The following is a 6,982-nucleotide window of genomic DNA, read 5'->3' as shown; positions in this document are numbered from 1 at the left end:
CCCTCCGAGTTCCTCCAGCACCTTATTGTTTGCTCCAGATTGCAGTGTATGCTGTCTCTTGTATTTCTACTTTACCACCTAGACATTTCTAATAAAAACATTTGCAGAAACATCTCTTAGCAGCGCTTTAATTGGTCGGTAAGATTACAAGATTTGCGGTGATCTTAAGTGGTTCCTCATGATCTTAAGTGGTTCCTCAAGGACGTGTGGGTCAGAGGGCAAGCTCACAGTCATCAGTCAACACCAGCCCATGATACTCAACCATGTTGACGCCCCGGGACGCTCTTGTTGGTTTAGCCATCATTATCTCGGCTCGTGCCACAGGGCCTCTAGTCCGGCTACAAAAATCACACAAACAAAAGACATCATGAGCACTCAACGTGAATTTTGAAGGAAAGATCTTGTTTGATCAACAATCGAAGTCTTTGAAGAACAAACAGAGACTGAACAAGTGTAAAATAATGCCAATGTATATTTACATTTCCAACACTGTTTAATGTTGCTGGGTATGAAGCCAAAAAAAAAGACAGTTTTACAGGTACATTAGATACAACACAACAAATAAATATACAATAAATTATCAGTCTGGATTGTGTAAAACCCAACCTTCTGAAGTGCAAGATAATCATTCTAGATTACGTCTTTCTGCTGACTGGATAGAACGCAACAAAAAATGCTCATCAGTGTACTGCAGTGCATGTCACAATAAACTAAACTAATGAAGGAATGAGGGTTTCACCCTGCCATGGGTAGATTGTCATTGTTGGAAAGCGTGAAGAGAATATTGTAAGGACAAGGATGTTGTAAGGACTTGAGGGCCTGAGCTATAAGATGTTTGGCACGCTAGGACTTTAAGCCTTGGAGCACAGGAGGCTGAAGGGCGATCTTACAGATTCTTGCAGAAAATGGACAGGGTCTTTTATCCAAGGCAGGAGAATCAAAACCAAGACACAGGTTTAGGGTGAGAAGGACAACGTTTTTCACTCAGAGGGAGGTGGGTGTACAGAATGAACACAGGGATGGTACACAAAATTGCTGGAGGAACTCAGCGGGTGCAGCAGCATCTATGGAGCGAAGGAAATAGGCGACGTTTCGGGCCGAAACCCTTCTTCAGACTGATGGGGGGTGGGGAAAGAAAGAAGGAAAAAGGGGAAGAGGAGGAGCCCGAGGGCGGGCGGATGGGAGGGTGGGAGGAGACAGCTAGAGGGTGAAGGAAGGGGAGGGGACAGCACAGGCTAGCCAAATTGGGGGAATTCAATGTTGATGCCATAGGGGCGCAAGGACCCCAGACGGAATATGAGGTGCTGTTCCTCCAATTTCCGCTGTTGCTCACTCTGGCAATGGAGGAGACCCAGGACAGAGAGGTCGGATTGGGAATGGGAGGGGGAGTTGAAGTGCAGGGATAATGGGATTAGCTTAGATGGGGCACCTTGGAAAAAATGGACTAAAGGGCCTGTTTTCATGCTGTGTGAATTTGAGGAGATGCCTGTTGCTAGAAATAGGGGAGGCACAGTGGCGCAGCGGTAGAGACCTGGGTTCGATCCCGACTACGTGTGCCCTCTGTACGGAGTTTGGATGTTTTCCCTGTGACTGCGTGGGTTTCCTCTGGGTGCTCGTTTCCTCCCACACCACCAAAACATACAGATTTATAGATTAATTAGCTTTGGTAAAAGTGTGTAGGATAGGGTTAGTGTACGGGGTGAATGCGTGGACTCGGTGGGCCAAAGGACCTGCTTCGGCCCTGTATCTCTAAAGTCTGAAAGTAAATCACAATAGGTGATTAATAAAAAGTGGGTGGTTTTGCAAATTGTGAAGACGGTTGAGAAGAATTGCAGCAGGATCTTGATCGATTGGCCACTGGTGCTGAGGAATGGTTGATGGAATTTAAATGCATAAAAATGCAAGGTGTTGCATTTTGGCAAGTCTAACATGGGCAGGACCTACACAGTCAAAGTTAGGGCTCTTGGGTAGAGTTATAGAGCAGAGGGAGCTCAGAGTGCAGGTGCATGGTTCCTTGATGGTCAAGTCACAGGTTGGTCAGGTGGTCAAAAATACTTTTGGTACATTGGCCTGCATCAGTCAGAATATTGAGTGTCGAAAGGAACTGCAGATGCTGGTTTAAACCTGAGACACAAAATGCTGGAGTAACTCAGCAGGACAGGCAGCATCTCTGGAGAGAAGGAATCGGTGACGCTTTGGATCGAGACTCTTTTTTCAGAAGGGTCTCGACGCAAAATGTTACCCATTCCTTCTCCCCAGAGATGCTGGCTGTCCCGCTGAGTTACACCAACGTTTTGTGTCTATTGAGTATAAAGTTGGGAGGTCATTTTGCAGTTGTATAAGATGTTGGTGAGACCACTTTAGAGTATTGTGTTCAGTTCTGCGCACCATGTTATAGGAAAGATGTTGCCAAACTGGAATGGGTACAGAGAACATTTACAAGGATGTTGCCAGGACTAGAGGGTCTGAGCTATAGGGAGAGGTTGAGTAGGCTGGGACTATTCCGTGGAGCGCAGGAGGATGAGGGGTGGTCTTATAGAGATGTACAAAATCATGAGGAATAGATCGGGTAGATACAGTCTCTTGCCCCAAGTAGGTGAATCAAGGACCAGAGGACAGGTTTACGGTGAGGGGGAAAATATTTAATAGTAATCTGAGGGGTAACATTTTCCACACAAAGGGTGGTGGTGTATGGAACCAGCTGCCAGAAGAGGTAGTTGAGGCAGGGACTATCCCAACATTTAAGAAACATTTAGACAGGCACATGGATAAGACTGGTTTGGAGGGATATGGATTAAGCGCAGGCAGGTGAGACTAGTGTAGCTGGGACATTGTTGGGAAGGTTGGGCCCAAAAGGCTTGTTTCCACGCTGTATCAATCTATGACTAAGAGAACAGCACCTCTTGAAACAGACAAATGGTAATTTAAGAATGGATACAAACCACTGTTGCTCTCAATTTTTAACAATTTAGCTCTTGGAATCAAAAACAGAAATGTCCTTATTTACATGTACGAACAAAGACGCTTTCCTCCATTCTCAATCCCCTCCATCTCACCTTCTCCCAAGACGAGGCTTTCCATTCTACGACACCCGAGATGTTCTCTTTCTCTTGTGCCCCGTAATTCTGCTCACTCACCACCCCCCCCCCCCCCCCCCCCCCCCCGCAACTCCCTGGTTTACTCATCCCTTCCCACCCAAACCGACACCTTCTCCCTTGCCTCCATCCAGAGACCCGAGTCAAATTATACATAAACATAAAATTTTCAAAACGACTAAGAAAAAAACGCGCATAAAAACAAGACATTGGTGAAAACACAAAATAGAAAACTAGTCGATGGTAGTGCAAGGATTAGGTCCAAAATACTCAGTCGCTGAGGTAGGATTAGGGTTGTGCCGGGTCGGTGCAAGATCCTGATGGTTGTAGGAAAGCAGCTGTTCCTGAATCTGGAGGTGTGGGACTTCAGGCTTCTGTACCTCCTGCCCGGCAGTAGCAGTGAGAAGAGGGCAGGAGGTACATCTACCATCCTTGATGGTAGATGCCGCTGCCTTGGGGCAACGTCTGGTGTAGATGATGGGGAGGGCTGGGCCCGTGATGGACTGGGCTGGGTCCATCATTCTCTGCATCCTCTTGCGTTCCTATATGTTGGAACCAGTCAGGGTACTTTCTACAGTGCATGTATAAAAGTTTGTTAGAGTATTCGGTAACATGACCAATCTGTTTAAACTTCTAAGAAAGTAGAGGTGCTGGCATTCCATTTTTGTGCTAGACCTAGGACAGGTCATCACAGATGTTAACGTCCAGAAATATGAAGCTGCTAACTCTCGCTAAATACATCCTCGAAGAACTCCAATACATTGGGCAAACATAAATTCTCATACATAAACCCAGTTTGTGGACATCATTGCCTTTATTTTTAGTGTACAGTTGGCGTTTGGAACATACTGTCGACAGATGTGGTCTTCTGGAGTGCGGCACTGTGGCACAGCTGCAGAGTTTCTGCCTTGCAGCGCAAGAAACCCGAGTTTAATCCGGACTACAGCTGCTGTCTGTGCAGAACTTGTTCTCCCTGTGACCCCGTGGGTTTTCTTTGGGTGCTCTGGTTTCCCCACATACTCCAAGGACGTGCAGGTTTGTAGGTTAATTGGCTTCTGTAAATGATAAATTGTCCCTTGTGTGTGGATGGTGATAGTGTACGATGTTCTCGCTGGTCGGCGGGGACTCGTTGGGCCGAAGGGCCTGTTTTGGTGCTGTATCTCCAAAGTCAAAAGAGGGTGTTGGATAAATGGTGGCGAAGGGGCTGAGGAACTGGTAGGTGTGGAATCAGTGGTTCAAATGGCTGCATCCATCTGCTGGAAACATTTGACGATTCTTAGAAGCCTGATTATGCCTTACCTGGGCTAATTGGTCAATAGATCCTAGTTTCCTCTTCTGCTTATTCCTCAACTAATAGTATCATATTCATTGCCCTCCAATCCGCAGAAAGGTACAGAATTTTGGAAGCTATCCAGAGCACTCACCACCTCATGGTAGACTGATCACCTATAAGATCATGTATGCGAATATGAAACATAGGCTTCCTGGACATCAGTGAGGCCAAGCACAGACTCACCGATCACTTCGCTGAACACAGGATCGATCGTCTGGTCGCCAAGCATTTTAACTCCCTTCCCATTCCCACTGACCTTTCTGTCCCACGCCTCCTCCATTGCCAGAATGAGGCCACACACAAACTGAAGGAACAGGGGTATGAACGTTGAATTCTCAAATTTCGTCAACTTCCACAAACACTCACCTCCCTCATTTAAAAGTTGGTTGACCAGCTCCACAGTTCACAATGATGTATTCTGCTTGGGATTGCCCCCTCTCCAGCCAACAATCACCTTGTCTGAAGAAGGGTCTCGACCCGAAACGTCACCTAGTCCTTCACTCCATAGATGCTTCCTCACAGCTGTGTTTCTCCAGCATTTTTATCTACTCTGCTTTATGTCCACTCTTGCCAGCCCATATTTTTCTGCTCTTTTTCTGCTTCCAGTTCCCCCCCCCCCCCCGCTACAATCAGCAAATCTAGGACACATGACAATAAACTCTCTTGAATCTCGAAGGGTCCCAATCCAAAACATAACCTATCCATGTCCTCCAGAGATGCTGCTTGACCCGCTGAGTTACTCCAGCATTCAGTGTCTATTCATTATATATGGACTGCTAGATCTTTGTGATGTATCAGTTTCCAGCAGCAACAAGTGGTCCAGCTTGTAATATTCCCAGTCTATTCAACCTCTCTCTATAACTCAACTCAAGCCCGTAAGCCCAGATAACATACTGGTGAATCTCTTCTGTGCCTTTTCCAACGTAATGACAGCCTTTATTTAGAATGAAAATCTTGTTTTAGATAACATAAAACTTTTGTTTTCAAAAGTGATATTTGGTCATATTACAGATGTTCTTTCTTTCCAAAATTAATTAACTCCCTCATTGCACAATTTGTGTTTCTCCTAGTACTGCACACGACAAATCTGTTTTTTATAATCTCTGGTGTGGCACTTCAAAGGCCTTCTGTAGGTCCAGCACGTCCCCTGGTTTGTTCTCCTGCTCTCGCCTGCTCCTTCCCCTCATTGATGCCTCAATGAAGCAGGAATGGGAACAACACAATGCGGTTCAGCAGCAGTTTCCAAGTCCCAAAACAACCTGATCAACCATTTTAGTTTAAGAAAGAACTGCAGATGCTGGAAAAATCGAAGGGAGATAAAAAATACTGGAGTAACTCAGTGGGTGTGGCAGTATCTACGGAGCGAAGGAATAGGTGACGTTTCGGGTCGAGACCCTTCTTCAGACTGAAGTTCAGACTAACTAACCAAATGGTTAGTTCAGACTAACCATTTTAGTTTAGGTGTTTAAAAAGGAACTGCAGATGCTGGAAAATCGAAGGTAGACAAAAATGCTGGAGAAACTCAGCGGGTGAAGCAGCACCTATGGAGCGAAGGAAATAGGCAACGTTTCGGGATGAAACCCTTCTTCAGACATTTGTGGGAAGAGGAACTTTCAGTGATGGCAACAGTCACACAGGATGGCAATTGAATGCTTGATGGATGACATGGACGACCGATTATATATCAGTACCTAAGATTTGAGGAGTTTGAGGAGTTGAGGAGATTCCAACTTTCTAACCAGCTGCCAGGGAAACCTACGTATGGGTGGTACTCAGATGAATTGGTCATAAATCTAGCGATCAGAGAAGAACAGATTTACTGAAAGCAGTTTCTGCAGTGCCACGGGACTGTGCTTGACAAATTCACAACCAGCAACACAGTAAACCCTTGATAAAACAGACCAGGGGAGAGGGGGGGGGGGATGGTATCCGTTATTGCTGATTGTCCGCTATAACCAAGTGAGGGGGATAAGGTTATAAAAACTCTTATAGAAACTTACAAAATTCTTAAGGGGTTGGACAAAATTCTTAAGGGGTTAGATGCAGGAAGATTATTCCCGATGTTGGGGAAGCCCAGAACTAGGGGTCACAGTTTAAGGATAAGAGGGAAGTCTTTTAGGACCGAGATGAGAAAAACATTTTTTACACAGAGAGTGATGAATCTGGGGAATTCTCTGCCACAGAAGGTAGTTGAGGCCAGTTCATTGGCTATATTTAAGAGGGAGTTAGATGTGGCCCTTGTGGCTAAAGGGATCAGGGGGTATGGAGAGAAGGCAGGGATGGGATACTGAGTTGGATGATCAGCCATGATCATATCGAATGGCGGTGCAGGCTCAAAGGGCCGAATGGCCTACTCCTGCACCTATTTTCTATGTTTCTATGTTAAACCCAAGGCCGGGAGGGAAGAGACGCGGCCCCAACGTGACTAAACAAGCAGGAATTCACAGGCCGGGGAAATGAAGTGCGTTGGGCCCGGCACTCGCGCCGCCTTCATGCTGCTCACTCCCTCCGCTCCCGCGACCGGAAGCTCCCGCCACGTGGCATTGGCTCGTCA

The 6,982-nt window shown here is 46.2% G+C and overlaps 1 protein-coding gene across 2 annotated transcripts in view; it reads right to left on the bottom strand.

Moving 5' to 3' along the window:
- Positions 1–111: 111 nt before the first annotated feature.
- uso1 (USO1 vesicle transport factor) overlaps positions 112–6,982 on the bottom strand; it is a 113,742-nt gene continuing 106,871 nt past the window's right edge. The window contains exon 27 of one of the 2 annotated variants that reach the window (XM_033020075.1): positions 112–338. The gene's annotated coding sequence lies outside the window, so the exon portion shown is untranslated. The remainder of the gene's footprint in view (positions 339–6,982) is intronic. The other variant, XM_033020112.1, reaches the window with a different exon arrangement.

Source organism: Amblyraja radiata, chromosome 1 (assembly GCF_010909765.2).
Source record: "Amblyraja radiata isolate CabotCenter1 chromosome 1, sAmbRad1.1.pri, whole genome shotgun sequence".
Taxonomy (NCBI): domain Eukaryota; kingdom Metazoa; phylum Chordata; class Chondrichthyes; order Rajiformes; family Rajidae; genus Amblyraja; species Amblyraja radiata.
The sequence above is the reverse complement of the archived record's forward strand: the minus strand, read 5'-3'. Positions and strand labels throughout refer to the sequence as shown.